At 40.8% G+C, this 22,003-nt stretch overlaps 1 protein-coding gene and 1 long non-coding RNA gene across 4 annotated transcripts in view; one reads left to right on the top strand and one right to left on the bottom strand.

Annotated features, from left to right (window-relative positions):
- The window catches only part of zfr (zinc finger RNA binding protein), a 1,162,720-nt gene that overhangs the window by 1,041,780 nt on the left and 98,937 nt on the right, over positions 1–22,003 (bottom strand). The gene's annotated exons all lie outside the window — the stretch shown is intronic.
- Positions 1–22,003, top strand: part of LOC124852399 — a 51,426-nt gene that overhangs the window by 18,218 nt on the left and 11,205 nt on the right. The window contains exon 2 of one of the 2 annotated variants that reach the window (XR_007032956.1): positions 9,875–9,930. This is a non-coding gene — a long non-coding RNA (uncharacterized LOC124852399). Of the gene's footprint in view, positions 1–9,874; positions 9,995–22,003 lie in introns of both variants that reach the window. The other variant, XR_007032955.1, reaches the window with a different exon arrangement.

The raw sequence follows: 22,003 nt of genomic DNA, 5'->3' as shown, positions 1-22,003 counted from the left end.
CAGTTGGGATCTTTCCTCCTGATCCAGAGCTATTGGCTGCAGCGTTCTGCAGTGTGTGATGTTTCTTTTATGGTCTGGCGCATGGCTTGTCTATGGATCCCTAGATCATTACATTACATTACATTTCATTTAGCTGACGCTTTTATCCAAAGCGACTTACAATAAGTGCATTCAACCATGAGGGTACAAACCCAGAACAAGAATCAAGAAAATACAATTTTCTTCAAGAAAGCCAAACTATAAAGTGCTATAAGTAAGTGCCATTTAAGTGCTACAAAATTTGTATTTTAAACTTTTTTTTAAATGTATTTATTTTTTATTCAAGGTATAGTCGGAAGAGATGTGTCTTTAGGAGATGTATAGACTTTCTGCTGTCCTGATGTCATTGGGGAGCTTATTCCACCATTTAGGAGCCAGGACAGCAAACAGTCGTGATTTTGTTGAGTGTTTAGCTTGCAGTGAGGGAGCAACAAGCTGATTGGCAGATGCAGAGCGGAGTGAACGGGCTGGATCCATTCGCAGCACGGTACGCAAGTACTAATGTTTTGAAACGGATGCAGGCAGCCTCTGGGAACCAGTGAAGGGAGCAGAGGAGCGTAGTAGTGTGAGTGAATTTAGGTAGGTTAAAGACCAGTCGAGCTGCTGCATTCTGGATGAGCTGCAGAGGTCGGATGGCACTAGCAGGTAGGCCTGCCAGGAGGGAGTTACAATAGTCTAGGCGTGAGATGACCAGGGCCTGGACCAGAACCTGCACCACCTTCTGAGTGAGAAGGGGACTTTTTCTCCTGATGTTGTGCAGCATGTATCTATAGGAATGTGTTGTTGCAGTAATGTTGGCAGTAAGGGAGAGTTGACTGTCGAGTGTCACACCCAGGTTCCTAGCAGTCTGGGTTGGGGCTAACACAGAGTTTTCAAAGGTAATAGTCAGGTCATGGGTGGGAGAGCCTTTCCCTGGAAGGAAAAGTAGTTCGGTCTTGTCAATTTTGAGGTGGTGTGCGGACATCCACTGAGAGATGTCAGTCAGACAGGCAGAGATTCGTGCTGCTACCTGTGTTTCAGATTGGGGAAAAGAGAGGATTAGTTGGGTGTCATCAGCATAGCTATGGTAGGAAATGCCATGTGAGTGAATGACATTTTTGTATACCCTGTACGGGACACCATTCAGGGCTGATGATGCTCTTGCCCGCCTCACTGTGTTCTCCACTTCTTTCCATTTCATAGGGCTCACGTTCCATTTGGTGTTCTGGCTGCTCAATGGGTGTGCTATATCAGATGGAATGGCTATTGGACCATGTCTCTTTGGATCAGAGTGTGTTCTTTCCAGTTGCTCCTCTACATCCTGCTTTGAGGTCCTCAGGATTATTCCCTTCTTTGTGGTGAAGAGAGATTTCACGGACTTGAAGGGGTCTTTAAAAAGGGTTCTTGCTTGTTCTTTTCTTTTCCAAGCTGTTCTTAGACGCTCTGCTCGCCTTAAGGTTGTCAGTCGACTCTTGATGTTCTCCTGTGGTATGTTAATTCCCCCCTTCTCCTCCTCTTCCACTGCTTTTTAAGCTGCCTGCAGCCTTGTACCAGGCGTTATATTTCCAGCTGCCTTCTGGACTTGGTTTCCATTGTTGGTGTTATCCGTTCTTTCTGTGTCATTTCAAAATGTTACGCTCCGTAGTCATACAGTGGGGCAAAAAAGTATTTAGTCAGCCACCAATTGTGCAAGTTCTCCCACTTAAAAAGATGAGAGAGGCCTGTAATTTTCATCATAGGTATACCTCAACTATGAGAGACAAAATGAGAAAAGAAAATCCAGGAAATCACATTGTAGGATTTTTAAAGAATTTATTTGCAAATTATGGTGTAATACAATAATAAGTATTTGGTCAATAACAAAAGTTCATCTCAATACTTTGTTATATACCCTTTGTTGGCAATGACAGAGGTCAAACGTTTTCTGTAAGTCTTCACAAGCTTTTCACACACTGTTGCTGGTATTTTGGCCCATTCTTCCATGCAGATCTCCTCTAGAGCAGTGATGTTTTGGGGCTGTCGCTGGGCAACACGGACTTTCAACTCCCTCCACAGATTTTCTATGGGGTTGAGATCTGGAGACTGGCTAGGCCACTCCAGGACCTTGAAATGCTTCTTCCGAAGCCACTCGTTGCCGGGTGGTGTGTTTGGGATCATTGTCATGCTGAAAGACCCAGCCACGTTTCATCTTCAATGCCCTTGCTGATGGAAGGAGGTTTTCACTCAAAATCTCACGATACATGGCCCCATTCATTCTTTCCTTTACACGGATCAGTCGTCCTGGTCCCCTTGCAGAAAAACAGCCCCAAAGCATGATGTTTCCACCCCCATGCTTCACAGTAGGTATGGTGTTCTTTGGATGCAACTCGGCATTCTTTCTCCTCCAAACACGACGAGTTGAGTTTTTACCAAAAAGTTATATTTTGGTTTCATCTGACCATATGACATTCTCCCAATCCTCTTCTGGATCATCCAAATGCTCTCTAGCAAACTTCAGACGGGCCTGGACATGTACTGGCTTAAGCAGGGGGACACGTCTGGCACTGCAGGATTTGAGTCCCTGGCGGCGTAGTGTGTTACTGATGGTAGCCTTTGTTACTTTGGTCCCAGCTCTCTGCAGGTCATTCACTAGGTCCCCCCGTGTGGTTCTGGGATTTTTGTTCACCGTTCTTGTGATCATTTTGACCCCACGGGTGAGATCTTGCGTGGAGCCCCAGATCGAGGGAGATTATCAGTGGTCTTGTATGTCTTCCATTTTCTAATAATTGCTCCCACAGTTGATTTCTTCACACCAAGCTGCTTACCTATTGCAGATTCAGTCTTCCCAGCCTGGTGCAGGTCTACAATTTTGTTTCTGGTGTCCTTTGACAGCTCTTTGGTCTTGGCCATAGTGGAGTTTGGATTGTGACTGTTTGAGGTTGTGGACAGGTGTCTTTTATACTGATAACGAGTTCAAACAGGTGCCATTAATACAGGTAACGAGTGGAGGACAGAGGAGCCTCTTGAAGAAGTTACAGGTCTGTGAGAGCCAGAAATCTTGCTTGTTTGTAGGTGACCAAATACTTATTTTACCGAGGAATTTACCAATTAATTCATTAAAAATCCTACAATGTGATTTCCTGGATTCTTTCCCCCCATTCTGTCTCTCATAGTTGAAGTGTACCTATGATGAAAATTACAGGCATCTCTCATCTTTTTAAGTGGGAGAACTTGCACAATTGGTGGCTGACTAAATACTTTTTTGCCCCACTGTATATGACGTTACCCATCCTTTCAAGCTTTGTCTCAACTGTGCCCTTTATCTTTCGGAGGATAGTGCTTAGGTCTGCATTGATGGCCTCCCATTTTGCTTTTTCTGAAGCTCCAGGCCGCTTCACCTTTGCTTTGGTTTGTAAAGGTTTCTTTCCCCTTGTTGGTTTTTCTGGCTGAGTGGGCTCTATATCCTCTCATGCTACTGCGCCGATGCTTGAGTTTACCTTTCAGATATCCCTCAGATACAGGGGGACTGATATCCCGCAAAGTTTGGGTTGAGACCTGTCGCTGGACTTCACATGACTGACTTGATTGACTTCTTAGAAAGTACTGATCAATGCAAGATCCCTGCTGTCTTTCGATCAAGCACTTCTTCTTTCCTCTGTGTATTTTTAGGCCCTTTGCAGATGTTATTTTCGTCCAGCCACAGGGACACACCTGGAGCTTCTTGTCAGATTCTGTCATGTTAGCTTCTTAAATTGTGCTTCCCTTCCTCTTTGTCATCTCCATTCCAGGGTCATTAGTCGTGTGGTCCGTTAGTGAGTCGTCTTCCGCCCCCACTCTTGTCGACTCTTGGAATATTTTCAGTTTAGTTTTCATAGCCATTATTGGGTGTCTCCAAATACCAATTCGTATTGGATCCTGCCAGTATGGGTAGCTAACCCATGTCAGCCCTTGTGGGGTCTTTCCTTCCAGTCATTTGTCTTTCCTTGCCGTCACAAGGTATTTCCCTTGTGGTCAGCTATCCTACTCATAGTGTCACTGGATGCATCCAGCTACAATCATTTAGATTATAGGACAGGGTGTTGAATATCCCTTGTACATTTGATGATCTTGTGCACAATTTAGGTCACCAACTACCAGTAAATGTTAGCAGGTGTTAATGGCCACTAGCAAATGTTAGGGACAAAATTTTCCTTAGCACCTTAGCGTCATTAACTGTTTTGGCCTTGTAATCAAGGGGCCAAACTTGAGGGTACGCTGAGGCTAAAGGTAAATCTGACTGGCTACTGGATTGTATGGAGTAAAATGTGTCAATATCCGTACTCGTGATGAATGAAAACGTTCACTGCTGCTGCGCCACACAACACAATCTTGTCGTCGTCATAGACACTCTGTCCACAGGGATACTAACGTGTAACATCGTTATCTATGATCATATATTCTCAGCGTCCACTGGCCGAGTCAGCGTGCACCCAGCCCGGCTAGAAAGAGGGTGCCGCATTGCCGTAGCTACCATTCAGGACACCGAGGTCCGGACCTCTGTATTATAAAAAAAAAAAAACGATGTGCTCCTCTGTCTGATCATCACCGTCATTGCTTGTGTGTGTATGTGGGCAGTGGTTGAGTAAGTAGGCAGTTGAGTGGATAATCTTCCCGTAAATATACAATCTTTGGTCAATGCAGTGCTTTTGGGGTAGGCTCAGCGCCGTGTCAACCAACAGGCAGAAAACCCACCAAATCAATTAGAAGAACAACTACCACAGCAGGTAACGTAGGCTAACGCCAGGGACACAACAGAGGAGGAAGTGCCGTGAAGCGTCAATTCTCGTGCGAGCAGCCGCCTGGCTATTCACACTGGAAGCGCATTTCTCTGCGCCGGTCAGCCCGCGATTCTGCTTTCTCCACTGGTTGTTGTATGCTCCGTTCAATGTAGGGGTTAGAGGGTAAATGATGATGGTCTTCACAAGTGACTGACCTACGCAAGCCTATAGCCACCCCCCCATCTGTCTGTCTGCTTGCTTGTGTGTGTCTGTCTGTTTAGACACAACTGACAAATTGGTAAATACATAATTAAAAAAAACAATTACAGTGGATGGGGAAATTTCATCATGTGGGGTAAAAATCTGGGAAATTGAAACTCCAGGAGAACAGCAGGAAAATCAAAAGTATAGGATGCATATTTGATCATTTATATCATATATAATATATCATTTATATAAATTTTCAGTGTGTTTTCTCGGCCGATTTGCTCACGGCGCGCAGAAAAAATGGAACAGACGCCGAAACCATTGCTGCAGATGGAAGCTACTGCTCTCCAAACATCTTAAAATGTGCATATTTAGAAGGGGGGAATCCCCCCCAAATTTCTGGGGATGCTGCCCTCCGGCCCCTGGAAATTGGACCTCAGTATTGCTTAAATCCAGGCAAAGTGGTAGAAGTGGTAAAAAAGCCCTGTGATCAGTCTCACACACAAACATCAAACTGTTTAAATGTAGTTTTAAAAAAGTTGAGTATGAAAAATCATTGAGTTGAGTATGTTTAGGAAAACCTGCATTTTACTTAATATTTCTTAATACTGCATGTGTTGTGTTCACTGATTCACTGAAGTTTATAAAAAACGTGTTCTGAATTGTTCTCTTACTCTTGTGATCAAAAACATTGATCGGAATCTAAATTCTAAGGCTTCTCTGTAAATAGTTTTCAAATAAACAATAAAAGTATCCGCTTCCGATTTAAGTCTCACCCTTTCCGAGTACGGATACGGATAATTTAGTTGATTGAACAGATACAGATAATGGAGTACTCGCTCATCCCTATTGGTAAGGGTCCTGGCCGCAAGATATTCAAAGAACAATATTCATTCTGGGACCACCTACTGGAAACAGGAAGTGGTCCTTCTGGTTTAAACGTCATTGGATTTACCAGAAATTTTCTAAGTAAAGACAGTCATTTTTATTGTAAAAACTGACAAGTAAACAGGACAAAAATGGGATTGAAATGCTGTTTCTCTTTGATTTGTTGTTAAGTCCAGTGTTATTTCCTCAGGTTGGAGGGAGTTTCGGAAAAACTATCTTTCGGTTTGTGTGGTTGAAATTCCCAGCAAAAATGGGTAATCCATCTGGGTGGTATCATTGACAGCCTGGTACAGTCCACTGAGCACCGCCTCTCTGTTGTGGTTGTTGTGGGTGGGAAGGATGCATATAACTACTAGCAGAATAGCAGTAAATTCCTTTGGCAGGTAAAAAGGTAGACACTTGATGATCATAAACTAGAGTTTACAACAGCATTGCAACACCAAGCATCACTGATGTAAACACACACACTACCGCCATGGGTCTTACAACTGGGGCCTGTGGCTCTGTCTGCCCTGTAGCATGTTAGCCGATTCAGCTGCACGGTAGAGTCCAGGATGTTGTCATTTGGTCTTGTTTCCGTGAAAATTAAAACACAGCAGTCCCTTATGTCATGTTGGTTGGCTGTCAGGAGTTGTATGTGATCCATCTTGTTGTAAATGGAGTGAGCAGGACAGTTGAATTGCTGGTTAGTGCAGGTTAGCCGCTAGCCTAGCCTGGACACCTCAGGGCTTCCACAATTTCCACTTTCTCTCACACTGCTTGCCATGTCTCCTCACCCAGTCGGAGACAGCCGTCAGGTCCAGTGATGTTGGCGTAAGGCAGAGCAGACCAAGGCTGCAAAGTTTCTGATCAACTCTAGGGGGGTGCTGAGTTTTTCCACTTTCTCTACTGATGTCTAGCAGAACCTAGCAACTGCATGTGTACCTTGAAGTAGAAGGACATTTAGACATATATGTAGAAACAATAAAACACACTATTGGTGGGACAGCGAGGGGCCGCTGCGTCTGTACTAGGGCTGCAAGATATATCAAAAATGTATCGTCATCGCGATGTCAACATGCACGATATATGTATCAAAAAAGATTAGGATAAATTTTGTTTCATGTGCCATACATTCATCCCTGCATGATGATTTGATTTTCAATATATTTGGCCACTCAGATGGAGCCCTGCTGTGCTAAATAATAAATATAAATATTTATGACAGGTTTTTCCGTCAATTAATCATTGTCGGAAGAGGGGCGGCTGTGGCTGAGGAGGTAGAGCTGTCGTCCTCCAACCAGAGGGTCGGCGGATCGATAACAGTCTTCCTCATCTGCATGCCGAAGTGTCCTTCAACCCTGAATGGCCCCTCATAGATTTTGAATGCACTAATTGGAAGTCCCATTGGATAAAAGTGTCAGCTAAATGACATGTAATGTAATGGAAGAAAATAATAGAGAGTGAACATAAACTTGCAAAATAATTGTCCCTTTCATTTTTGTGTTCGTCGCGAGTTAGAAGTGTCATCAACCCCCCCACTGGCTCGCGGTGAATCCAGCGGGGATCTCCTGCTGTGTTCACACTTTAACTTCTCCTGGATTTCTACAGACTTTATAGTAGGAGGACAGGTGGAGAAAGTCCACAGAAACTGTGCAGCGTCTCACTTGGACATTTGCGTTCACAGATGCACCTCCTCTGGAGAAAATACGGAGGAGCTGCAGAGTTGCTGTACATGTCTGATAGCAACTTTAGAGAAACAATGTTGAATGGATTAAACAGCATAATTTGCAGTATGGACAGTACAGTTCAAAATAGTGTCATCAGCATAAAGGTGATTAGTACGCCCAATCACAGGAGAGGCAATATCATCAAAATAAATTGTGAACAGGACAGGCTCCAAGATAAAGGCTTGTGGGAAACCTTTTGAAGTTTTTACAAAATCAGACACTGCTGCGTGTCTGTAAGATAGCTCTAAAACCATTAAAAGGCAACAGAGGCAAAACCAATATGATAAAGTCTTTTTAAAAGTAATACAGCACAGTGTTTCTATCCAAAGCCAAAATTATGTTATTCAAGGCAAGAGTGGCATCAGTAACAGGGCTGTACCTTTCTCGAAAACCTGATTGGTGTATACTTACGATAGACTGTACCACCTATTCATGTCTTGTTTTGTCCTGCAATTATTTCATGCTTATATTTCTCTATAATTTTACACTTATATAATATAATTTGTTACGGCTGTATGTGTTTCTGTTCTGTGTCCCTGTTTTTCTCTTGTCTCTCCTCTAGCTCCACTCTGATTAAACCGATCAGTCATCAATGAGTTGCACCTGACCAGTAAATTGAGGTTCTTTAAAAACTCCTGTGTTCTGTGTACAGCACTTTGATAAAGAGTTTTATAAACTGCCATCTGCTCTATGGGTATACAGTATTTCCCAGCATTACAATATGTCACATCCAGCCCAGGTGTTTAGGTTTTTTATTTAATTATATAATTTAATATTTGTCTGGTCTTATTTTTTATACTCTCATTCTGTCTCATCTCAGATCCTCACTTCAAGCCCAGCACTTTGGATACCTCTGCTTGTTTGGCTGACTTACCGAGTACCGAACCCCTGGACTGATTAAACTAATCAATGTTGTAAATACTGTTATTTTGTTGATGTTCTCAGTTACCTGCTTAATCTATTGCACTTCTGTCCATCCTGGGAGAGGGATCCCTCACGTGTGGCTCTCTCTGAGGTTTCTACATTTTTTCCCCCCTGTTAATAGGAGGTTTTTTTTGGTAGTTTTTACCCTGGGTTAATGACAGAGGATGTCACACACTGTTAAGCCTTATGAGACAAATTGTGATTTGAATATGGGCTATAGAAATAACATTTTATTTGATTAGTTTTTAGATGTGATTCCTGCGTCATGAGTCATGCATTTGATTCCTTTGGGTGCCACGTTGATACAATACAGAAGAAGAAGAACCAACTAATATAACACATTGTCCTGTGGCTGCATTTGAGCACTAAGATATATATAAACATTTACATATAAAAAAATATATGGATTATGTAATGTTATTTTTGTCTGCATTTATTTTTTATTTATAAAAATGTGTATGTTTCTTCCATCATAGTCAACTATTTTCAATTCATTTTCTAATTTTAGTAAAGGCAGAAAATGGTTGGTTGCTGCTGCATTTTTAATTGGCTGCTGTCTTCTGCTGGATGCAAAAGGGTTAGAACTTAGTATTTTCGTAGAATTTAATTTAACATTTGTTTTTTCTGTCGAGGTAGCTGGCCGCCCATATTGAGTTTGGTTCTGCTTGAGTTTTCTTCCGGTAAATGAAAGAGTTGTTTCTCTCCACAGTTGCCAACGTGCTTGCTTATTGTCAGAACTGTTGGGTTTCTCTATAATGTTTAAGGTCTCGACCTAACATGTAAAGTGCCCTGAGATGATGTGAGTTATGATTTTGCACATTACAAATAAAAGTCAATTGAATTGACAATGTTATTTATTTTCCTCTTTTTCCACTCATGTTCTCTTTCTATGGCCAGCACTTGTATTGTTACTTACAGAAATTATTTAATTGTCATATTCTTATATCCTAGAAATAAAGAACCTTTTATTTAAAGGTCCAGTGTGTAACATTTAGGTGAAATGGCTCTATTGGCAGAAATTGAATATAAAATAATCCTTTTTCACAAGTGTTTCATCTAAATTGTACGAATTGTTGTTTTCTTTACCCTAGAATGGACCATTTATATTTAATTACTTTATATTTAAATCGGCAGCAGGTCCTCTCTACGGAGGCCGCCATGTTTTTTTTTACAGTAGCCTGGACTGGACATACTAAACACCTTTTGATATTTTTTTTAAAAATCAACGCTACCACAAGTTCTCTTTCATGTTTGGAAGGGAAGGGTGAGGTGAGGGGTATTCAGCTGCAACTTCACCACTCACCACTAGATGTCACCAAATTCTAGACACTGAACCTTTAAGTAGTTTTATCTAGTTGGCTTTTAATCAAATATTGTTTGGTCTCTCTACAGCTGCAGTCTGCCTCTGACCACTTCATAGCAGCCAAGCACACCAGTCCTTTTAAGAGGTATGTGGATGATATCAACTTCCGGCTGGGCCACTATTATTTCTTCACTTGCTGTCATGTTTCGGTAGGTGTTCACTCTGCTCTGTTTCATATATATATGTACATAAGTATTTCAAACATGATTTAGTAACTTCAGGGATAGTTCACCGAAAAATGAAAATTCACTAATCTACTCACCACTATGCCGATGGAGGGGTGGAGTGTTTGAGTCCAAAAAACACTTTTGGAGTTTCAGGGGTAAACAGTGAAAAAATATAACTAACACTAGGGCTGCAAGCAGCACTTGTGGTCCCTCGCACCTGTGCACGTCGGGGTCAGCTGCCACCGTGGGGCAACGAGCTGACACGGATTGGGCGAAACGGCTTAGTCTTGTGTGCATTTTGTGCACTGTGGAAAGTAGAAATGCGCCACTTCCTGTGTCTGTCATGCGACTCTACACCACGCCCACTAATCATGTATTATGGGCCATGTAGTTTGAGGGCAAGAAAAGCAACAGAAGAGACAAAAGTATTGATTAAGAGGAGTTCCCATGTATTTGCAACGCACAGAAACACACAGAATGTATAGTGTGGCAGACTTTGCTCTTGCAGGGTCCTGCTGGGTTGGTTTATAAATTCCCAGGTCTGAGCAAGTAGCAAACAGTATGTGCACCTTACTGGCCACGGCTGTGGTGCACATACTGTGCATGAACATCTATTGAACCCAGTAAGCAAAGATGATGTAAATCAATCACAGGGCATAGTAAATTCTTGATTGTTTTTGTGACATACAATATTAAGACAGGTAATATTAAAGTGGCCTTTCATGTAAATGTCAAAGCAGTAAGCAGGTTACCATAGGGAATCAAACCCCATCCTAGTACCCATTACTAGTGCCTTTTGCTTTTTGCTGTTACATGAAAGGGAAAGCAAAACCTGCATTAGCAACAGTATATTTGTGTTGTAATTGTATTTGATATTAGCCCATGATGAGGTCTATTATAGATTATTTAATTTGGCGAAGTTTTGTACAATTGCTATGTATGACACATTGTTGCCAATTTTCCTTTTTGGTTATAAATGCTGTAATACAGGAAAAGCAACCAGTTCTGGGGTATCGCAGTGTTTGCAAATTTAGCAGTGAATTCAACAACATAGAGTAAATCATTAATATAATACAATGTTAAATGAAAGCTGCAGCATGTTATATGCAGGCATTCATATTAACAATATTCAGTATTTAATTAGGGCACAACATGTTGCCAATTTGGTCATGGTATGATTTGTGTAAAAGAGAAATTAATGAGTCAATACATGAATGCTAATAAATGCTGTGGTAAGCAATGAAAGAAACCAATTTATGGGTATGGGTTTTTCATGTAATATTGAACACATTAAGGCAGTGGTTCTCAAACCTTTTCTGTCATGCCCCACTTTGGAGCTAGGATATTTTTCATGCCCCACCCGCTCCCCTGCCCCAACAAAATTGTGACAAAATGGGCCAAGTTTAACATGTGTATTTACATAACATACACATGAACATTAAATTCACATTACTTTCAGGAATTTCTGATGTGCAAATAAAAAACCTTTTTCAAACAACTTTTTGTGACATTTGCCACTTTTTTCAAAGAATAGTGCAATAACTTTGCTTAAATTCAACTTAATTTAAGTACTTTTGGTGACATTTATCACTACATTCCTCCATCAGTCTGTACTTTTTCAAAAATAGAGAAAAAAAAAATAAAATTATAATCACTTTGTTACAACGATGATGAAGCTCAACCAAAAATAACACATGCATGTGACTGGGGTGTAATGTTTCTAAGTGTCTTCTTAATTTGTTGGGTCTCATACTGTCAGCTGCCAGAGTTTTCAGCCCTAAAATACACACTGGTCTCTCCTCATGTCCTCCTTCATTCACTGTGAACCCAAGAGCAAGATAGGCTTCATCGTACTTTCTTTTCAACTTGGTTTTTGAACACTGTATCTTGTTTGTCACTGACCGGCTGCTTCACGTGAACGAGCTCTGATCTCACTGTGTGTGTCTCTCTGAGCGAATGAGTGGGGGAGCCCCGGGGCCTTTGTGTGTGTGTGCGCTGTCTGGGGGCACACACACACACACACACACACACATTCGCCCGCTCCTGGTATTTCATGCTGGCCTGATACGATGATGATTTAACAAATTAACGTGAACGTGAGTTCATTGTTCGCGAAAAATATGCGCGACATGCACAACACTGTACAGGGAGCCGCTGCGGAGCCGCTGCAGAGCCGCGGGTTGCCGACCCCTGGCTACGGCGAAAGAACGATTTGTTTACTGTTCCACCTTTAAAGAGATGCGGACGTCAAAACATTAGTTCAGCCTCACATTTCCCCCAGTGGGGCACGCCACACAGTTTGAGAATCACTGAGTTGAGGATATATCATTGTGCAGTACCAATTTCGCTTGAATATGTGTAACTGTGCAAGGAAACCTCTAACTTGGTGCATTATGAAAAATATTATGGTAGGCCTGTCACAATAACAATATTAAACATTTGGCACAGGATTTATGTTACCAGCTCAGTAAACGTTGAGGGGATGTGTTAGGTTAGTATTCCAGCTTTTCCTCTATTGAGTGTCTGTGTCCGTATTTATGGATTGCCTCGCGGGTAGGATCAAACGGTCTTGCCGGATGTTCCCCACCCCTGCTCTAATTTAATCTTTAAAATCCAATCACTCATTGTATGAGACGATTACCAATTGACCCGGAGCTTTAGACCTTCACACCCTTGTGATAAAAACACTTTAATAATTACATCAAATAGGAACACTAAAATGTATTAAAACAAAAGACAAGTTCAAACATAAAGTGAAACTTGGAATGAAATATTTGAATTGACTACCAATTGATATATATGATTAATCACGAAAAGGTGAATTATTTAGAATGTCTTAATTATTTAGGGAATTAAAGGAGCAGAGGCACATTTATTAGACAAAAAATGTGCTGTCTGATTACTAGCTATCACACTTGTAACAGAAATCATAAAAAGTATTAGGGATTTGTGTACATATAGAAACACACAGGTGAAGTCATGTAGGAATTTCTCCATCGCCTTCTTAATTATTTAATTTACCTTTACCTATGAAACGTCCAATAAGTGTCAGGCTTTGCGTCGGGTATCTCATCAGCCAAACTTATATACTTGGAGGTCTGTTATCAATCTTATTAAAAAATGGGATTAAACATTGAAAAACGCATCAAACTCAGTACATTCTAACAGATGCAGTCAAAGGTCATTATCTGCGTGTTTCTCTTTGCTCATAGGGAACTCAGAGGTGCATGGTTTTAGTCAAGTCTGCTTTTTTCATCTAGTCCCCTCTAATTCATGTCAGTGTGATTGTCGTCAGTTATTCTGCTTAGCAGTTCATTTAGCTCTTTCACTTCAAATAGGGTTTATTGTGTGTGGAACATTTAAGTTACTAGAACCGCCCCTTTCACTCTGCGTCACCTCTTCATGGGCATCTGGGGGAAGGGCTGGCATGTATCTTGAAGCGTGGATCCATCTTGCTTTACCTTGGACCCTAAGGGCTTTTCTGGTTGTTAACAGCATCTGGAACAGGCCTTTCCACCTAGGAGATAGACACTTTTCCAGAGATTTGATTAGTACATATTCTACATGAAATGGATGAATAGGTTCACGGTTTTGGCAGTCTGCTTGACACCTGTAAATGAAACAAGGTCTCTACCATTTGTAGGATGAACACAGGGATTCTGAATCAAATGAGGGAGCAGATAAGAATGGATATAAGAGATTACTTGACTGAGAATGATAATGGTGAAGTACTGTATCTCCACCAATTCTTTGGGACGCATGCAAAGCTGTTCTGAGAGGAAAAATTATAGGCTATTGCTCCAAATTAAAAAAGAAAAGAAAAGAGAAACTGGATCGGTTGCAAACTGAATTAAAAGAATCAGAGGATAAACATAAAAATACAATGAATCAAAGAATAAAAATGGAAATAGACAGGAAGAAAATCTACTCAGACAACATAAAAAGAAAACAGATTTTCCTAAGACAACAACATTATGAAGCAGGAGGATAACCTCCCCTTCCTGTCTAAAATCCTTGAAAAGGTTGTAGCCAATCAGCTGTGTGAGTTTCTCCAGGAAAGTATATGTATAGTATATGTCCATGTACATGAAGACTTTCAGTCGGGGTTTAGAGCGAATCACAGCATGGAGACAGCCTTGGCAAAAGTCACTAATGACCTTCTAATAGCTTCAGATCAGGGATTTGTGTCTGTGGTCGTTCTGTTAGATCTTAGTGCAGCATTTGACACTATTGACCATCACTGGTCTAAATCCAATTTTTTTGATTGATTCCAACTTGTGCAAATTAATGAGTCATCTATGCACACCAAAGTTCACCACAGTGTTCCACAGGGTTCTGACAACAGTGGAAGTCTCTGTAACAGACATTAGTCCAACCTTTCGTGTAATTGAACATATAGATATAAATAATCTCCAGGCAGGATTATTGAGCCTGATGCGGAAAAGGCTTTCGACCAAGTCAATTGGAAGTTTTTATATAGAGTACTTCAAGGTTTTGGATTTCATCAGACCTTTACTAAAACTATTCAAGCATTGTATGATAACCCTAGGGCAAGCCTAAAAGTAAATGGAGCCATATCCAACTCATTCGGTCTGGAAAGAGGGACTAGACAGGACTGCCCAATAAGCCTGTTACTATTTGCAATATTTATTGAAGCGTTAAGTCAAGTGATCAATCAGGATGATATCACAGGTATCGAAATGCTAGGTCAAGTACATACAATTTCTTTATTCGCGGACGATATTTTAATTTACTTGTTGAGACCAGAGATTTCAATTCTTAAATCGTCATCTTTTCTAGATACTTTTAGTAAATAAAGAAATAAAGGGAATATCCCAAAGACCCAGATATTGTGTTTCAATTACAGCCCTAGCCAGATCATAAGCTCTAACATCCAACAAAAATGGGACTCGGACCACATGAGATATTTAGGAGTAAACATCCCCAAATAATTAACAAATCTGCATGACTTAAAGGGGACATAGCATGCCCATTTTACCACAAGTTGATATGGTTCCTTGGGGTCTTAATGAAATGTCTGTAACATACTTTGGTCAAAATACCACAAGGATCATTTAAAACAGCACCCTTTTTACCCTGTATAAAACAGCCCTCCACAGAGTGACCTGTTTTGAGTGCCTGTTCCTTTAAATGCTAATGAGCATTGCCTCCGGTGTAAACCCGGCGTAACGAGTGTGGGGGGACGGGGGGGGATGAGGTGGGGGTGGGCCAAGGCCATGTAGGGAGACTTCCAGTGCCTTGTTACGACACAAAACCCAGGAAGCTCAATCGAGTCGCTCAAGCATGACGTTTCTGACTTAGAGGAACCATAACAAAACGCACAAGTGTTTTTTTCCCAGAGTTTTTGGGTTGGTAGACATGCCAGATACCCACATTAACCTGTAGAAGCACTAACAAAGTGGAATTTGCATGCTATGTCCCCTTTAAACTATAACTTGTTGAATCAGAGAATAAAGGAGGACATAAGAGATGCAATTTAATTCCAACATTAAGTTTCGAGTCACGAATTGAGTCAGTAAAAATGTATATCTTGCCTCGGGTACAGAGGTGGGAAGTAACGAAGTACAAATACTTTGTTACTGTACTTAAGTAGATTTTTCACATATCTGTACTTTACTTGAGTATTACTTGCTACGTTTGAACACAAATTTCTGTACTTTCTACTCCTTATATTCTCAAAAGTGGCTCATTACTTGAGCATCGGAGGTTGCTTTTACGCGCGGCGCACCTCTCTCGCTCACTCGCGTGCCCCCTACCTCGGGAGATGCGCAGGCCCGGTGACGTGTTTGCCGTTGGCGGGGGGCAATGCGAGATCCTAAGCGTCAGGAGGTCGGTCGGGCTGCCTTGGTCGACCGAGGTCGAGCAGGCTGTACCGGTAATGATTTCTCCGCAGGTTCACCTTCAGAAACCTTGTTACGAGTTTTACTTCCTCTAGATAGTCAAGTTTGATCGTCTTCTCTGCGCTTCGCCAGGTTATACTGTGGTCTATTAGTGTTCTCAGGCAGACACAAGAGGCACTTGTTTATTCTGTTGTGTTGGTTCTTTGTTGTCCCTAGAAGTTCAGATGCACTAGTCCAATACTATTTGAACCTCAGCATCTGGGGTTCAAAATTGGTAAAATTATACAGTATATGTATATTTTTGTTATAATTTTTCAGTCAGTTGAAATAAAACCTGAAGAGAACAATTTTTGTTTGTTTTGTGTCTGTATAGGCCTACTATAAAAAGCACTTTGCATTTATAATTTTGGTACTTGTACTTTTACTTTTGATACTTAAGTACATTTCAACACCAGATACTTTTGATACTTAAGTACATTTAATATGAGCTACTTTAAGACTTTGACTCAAGTCATTTTCTTACGGGTGACTTTAACTTTTACTGGAGTCACTTTCAGTTACGATATCTGTACTTTTACTCAAGTATGGCTTTCAAGTACTTTATACACCACTGCTCGGGTATTATATTTGTTTCAGACTCTTCCAAAGGAAATAAGTGATAAACAATTCAATGAATGGGATAAATTAATATTGCGATACATTTGGCAAGGTAAAAAACCAAGGATACGATTTCAAACCCTTCAATTGGCAAAGAACAAGGGAGGACATGCTCTCCAATGTCTAAAAGACTACTATATTTCCGCCCAATTGAGAATTTGATATTACTGGTTCAATTTCGATTACCAAGCCAGATGGAAGGAAATTGAGGAGAGCATGTCGGGAGCAGTTCCAATCCAGGCACAGTTAGGGGTTAGACTAATAAAAGACCTAATGGAAATGGGTAATAGGTGGATTAATTTATCCCTGAAAATATGGTTAAATAATATTACTAAGAGGGGCTAGTTTGAGGAGATAAAGATTCTGAGATGGTGCTCTCATGGCCTCGACTTCACGCCAAACAAACTTGATGCAAGCTATAAGAGATGGATTAAACAGGAAATCTCTCCGTACTGTACTTTTTTTAACCACGGTACAATGAATGGTTTTCACACATTGAAAACACTACATGGGTTAAATAAGTGATTTCTTTAGATTCCTTCAGATAAGTCACCACATAAACAGTTATATGGTAGAGAGTCAAAAGGCATTTGAAAAAAGTCTATAAAAAGTTTTTTCTTAGTGCCTACAGGATGGACCTGGATAAAGTACTTTCAAGACTTTATAGGGGACTCCAAGAGGTTAAAATGGCTAGCACCTTCTACATAAAACAAAAATGCGAGCGGGAAACTAACAGTTGTATCCTAGAGGAGGTCTGGACTAAGTCCTGCGAATTTAACGGAGGATATGATGCTCAACTTCTTGGAGAGTTTTCGGCTGGAAGAGCATTTGTAGGTTTTTTATTACACCTGTTCAGAAGTCTTGCCATACAGTCACCCACAGCTGCTGGAGAAATTGTGGGTCCCGGAAGCAAACCACTACCATCTATTTTGGGCCTGTCCAAAGGAACATAGTTTTTGGTGTAAGATTTATAAAGAATTAGTGAATGTATTCGGGACAAACATTACGTTTAATTAGGATGAACTTCTTTTTGGTTTTCTACATTCAACGCCTACCAATAGTAAAACAAAATATTTATTCGGGATTCTTAGTGTAGCTGCTAGAAAAGCAATAACAAAGAAATGGCTTTAACCTGTCACCCCATCCATAGAGGATTGGTATGATTTAATTTATGACATTTTCATAATGTAAAGAATCACTTTCTCTTTGAGGCTCCTGAAAGTTAAATTTGAAGAAATTTGGGAAAAAAATGGAAAACATACATTTCTCTGAAATTCCAACTTCAAACTTTTGTTTGATTATGTGTATATAATTCATAAACATTTTTATTTCTCTTTAAGGTATGTAAAACACCCCATATATTCAACAATATAATCACGCTGCAAAGCACATACATATTATTCAAGCAAATGTTTTGCTTGTATAGCCCATATTCACAAAACAAGATTCGTTTCATAGGGCTTAATGAGAGCGACATCCTCTGTCCTTAACCCTCAACAAGAGTAAGGAAAAACTACCCAAAAAATACCCATTAACAGGGGAAAAAGCGTAGAAACCTCAGAGAGAGCCACATGTGAGGGATCCCTCTCCCAGGACGGACAGGAGCGCGATATACAGTATGCCATGACAACGGTGCAGCGAATCTCTTGGCTTCGTTCGCCTTGTGTCGTCACACCTGGCAACGGAGCCCCCTCGACCACACTCAGCCCTCACACGACGCTCATCCCCTGCGCCGGGGCCTGCGTGGAGAGAGGAGTTTGTCCACCAGCAGCCGTGCCTGGCTCATGCGGGGCCCGACGGGAGGCGCCCCTCCCGGGTGAAAGGAGTGGAAGTGTGAGGAGGTGGGAAGGAAGACCCGTACCAGAAGATGGGTTTCACAAAAGCGTCTGCACTTGGGTGGACGAAGGCGCGCCGAAGAATGCCTGCGACTGCCCCAGCCGCATAGACGCGGTGGTCTCCGAGATCTGGCATGCAACAATGGAATTAGGCAGCGGAGAGTATATATTAAAACATCAAGGGTGCAGCAACTGATGATGTTTGAGAGTCAATATTCCTTCTTGTGGTGTCTGGAATAGCATGATTAGCATAGACGATGGAGAGCTGCAGTCGTAGCTGTGCCACATCTTAGGGAGTGCGGGGAATAGCATTCAGGAGTTAGGTCTCAGCTCTGGCAGGGATTGCGAAGCTTTGAGGAGATCTCGTCATGCGTTTTCAACCATTGTTGTTGAGCAAGGGTGTCGCCAGATGGGTAGGAGAGCGATGCAAGTGTTTCATCAAAGAGGAGAAAGAACAGAAAGCAGTATTATTCTTAGCAATGATAATTCAGAAGTCTCGACAAGATCTATCAGACTTGTCGTGTACATGTGTTCTTCTAAGATTAGAGAGGGTAAAGTCATGTAGAGGATTAAATGAGAATGTCCTTGGCAGATTTCTGGCAAGACTGCTTCCATCATCATATCTACTGTGACTCACCTTGACAACAACTTAGCAATACAGATATAGAAAGCCAAGCTAAATGTTGGGTAAGACTGTAATCATTGAGGCTTTATAGATTATTTCTATTGTAGCAGCATTGACGCATGACAAAGTAATTTGTTCTTGATCTATTTACTGCTCTGTAGGAATCAGATGATGACCATGGGGTAAAGACCATCGGGTTTGGTTGGCCAGTCATAAATGAAAAATCCCCCAAAACCAAAAGAAGGGGCTGGATAAGAAAACTGGGAATATCTTTAAATAATCTCTTGTAGTGACAACAGCCGCAACGAATTTCAGACATTTCAATCTAGGGTACAGCTCAACATAAACTTTATGGTGTACCCACTGTCCAGCATGTGAGCCCATTGTCTATTCATGTCTTGCAGAAGTTGATCCTGAGATCACCTGAATTCTATAGTGACGTTTTGCTCTACTCTACTGGTTTAACTGGGTTTGTCCTTTGTTCGAAGACCTCAGCTGACTGACAAAACACCCTCACCATACATGATACTATTTCCTCTCCAACACATTTAGGATGCAGCCTAAAGGTCACACCTTTACAGACGATATGTTCCAGACACAGAACAATACATTCACACCCCCCTGCGTGTTTTTGGGGTCAGGAGGTAACACATTTCCTCTCACTTGCCACCAACACCTTGCCTGTGTGATCCTTTCTGCAGAAGGCTTTTACAAATAAACTTACAAAGACAACATGTCTCCGAACCTCGTTTGTTGACCAATTTCCACCACAATATCAAAATAGCATCATTTTCAGGGGAAAGTGACATGACTCAGAAGGCATCTGTAATATCATGCCTTTCCCGACAACTCACGGCATTGGAAAGGAATAAAACAACGAAACACTTCGAGGAATTGAAGTATTTATTAATTTATTTAAACAAATTCTTATTTATTTCTTGTAAATATAATGTTTAAAAAGAAAATGTATATGAAAATGATACTTTAAGGATGATATAAAAAAGAGAATGCTGGATTTAGAGGGGTGAGATTTTTAGGTGGATAGTTCTTACAATGCGGTTCTTGGAAGGAGAGGGGTCGAGTGGGAGAAAAGAACCACGAATGGAATGGGTTAGGGTTTTATTCACGGTAAACGTCAGTCTGATTAGGAGCAGTTACAATACGGACTGATCTAGTCTATATTATAGAAATATTTATATATTTTCTGAATGTTCATAGCTGCAGGGCTAGACAATGAGACCGAAAGAAAGGAATAATCTTTTTTTAAATTTTTAAATTTCTTTTTAATTTCTTTATTTTGTTTTGGTGAAGGCTATGGTCTAAACTTCCTCTCTATGGGCAGAGATTTTATTTATTTATTTGTATTGTGATTAATTTCATTTATTTATATGTACCAACATCAAGACTACAACACCAGACAGTACGCGAGAGGTTTAAGACAAATTATATACAGTAAAATAAAGTATAGTTCCTTGCTTGGGGTACACTGCATCAATCAGTCTTTCATAACGGTGCTCATTGCTCTACCAACAGGGTTTATATGTATTCTATTCATAATCTAAAGCATAGGTCACTAACAGGCGGACCGCGGTCCGAGTCCGGACCCAGAAGCCGTCCCATACGGACCCGGACCTACAGCCAAAACAGAAGGTTATGATTTAAAACCTGACGGGGCGCTTCTATTTGTAACCGGCGCAGCTTTTGTAGTCTTTACGGTAGTGGTTTAGCGGATGAGGAAACGCACAGACCAATTGCATGCAAGTTAAGCCATCCCATGTGATACTACTCAGCCAATCAAGTTTGTGCATTCCAGGCGGTAAACATTGCGACTCTACAGTGCAGACAGATGAGAGAGTTAGAGGCAAGTTACACATGAAAAGACGGTAGAAAGAAAAAGAAAGATAGAGATACAGGTAGAGAAAACAAAGGGAGAGATACAGAGGAGTGAGACGGAGAAAGGGAGAGAAACAGATGACTGTGCCGGAGAAAGTTGAGAAACAGGAGTGAGACGGAGAAAGGGAGAGAAACAGGAGTGAGAGGGAGAAAGTTGAGAAACAGGAGTGAGACGGAGAAAGGGAGAGAAACAGATGACTGTGCCGGAGAAAGTTGAGAAACAGGAGTGAGACGGAGAAAGTTGAGAAACAGGAGTGAGACGGAGAAAGTTGAGAAACAGGAGTGAGACGGAGAAAGGGAGAGAAACAGACGAAAAGTGGGGGAGTGGGATATAAGAGGGGAAGAATGTGATTCTAAAACTGTTCAATTGTTAAGATGTGTTGAGATTTATTATCTGTAAAATTGGTTGAGACTTTTGAGTCAAGATGTGAAACAGAAAAAGGGAAATTCAAGCTTTTGCTCCCTTTATTGTATTTTTCTGAAGTTAAGCCCTTTATTTGAACATGCACAATTTTCACATTTTATTTATTTTCTCTTATTTTGAAATGCAGCCCTACTTTTATTTAGTTAATGAGAGAACAATATACATATCTGCAATCATACATATATGTTCAGTTCTATGTTACGTGACAATAAATATTGTCAAAAAGTTTTTGAATTGTACTGAATTCATTTGATTTGACAGTCAGGTATTTAGTACATGCAGATGTTGATACAACTACTAGGCTACTTAAATATATATCATACTAAATAGTTAGACATTATGATCTTCCGGACCTTTGCTTCAAGAAATTTTCTCTAACTGGACCTCTTTAAATTTTAGTTGAATACCCCTGATCTAAAGCCTTAACCTAAATGTCAATTGTTTATTTTCTTTTAATGGCTCCATGGCTCTTGTAAATTATTGTCTCAGTAATGCTCCTGCAGTGCTGAGGATGCACATCCCATGATTATCAGCTATGAAGTCCTTTATTTATTTTAAATAAACAGAAACAATTAGGTTTTCTCGGTTTCCAATTCATAAGTATGGTTCTCTGTGGATAGGAATGCCAACATTATCAAACTGTGTGTGACTGCAGATTGTAAACTATCCATTTTATATCCCAGCCAAAAAGTCTGC

Source organism: Hippoglossus stenolepis, chromosome 9 (assembly GCF_022539355.2).
Source record: "Hippoglossus stenolepis isolate QCI-W04-F060 chromosome 9, HSTE1.2, whole genome shotgun sequence".
Taxonomy (NCBI): Eukaryota; Metazoa; Chordata; class Actinopteri; order Pleuronectiformes; family Pleuronectidae; genus Hippoglossus; species Hippoglossus stenolepis.
The sequence above is the reverse complement of the archived record's forward strand: the minus strand, read 5'-3'. Positions and strand labels throughout refer to the sequence as shown.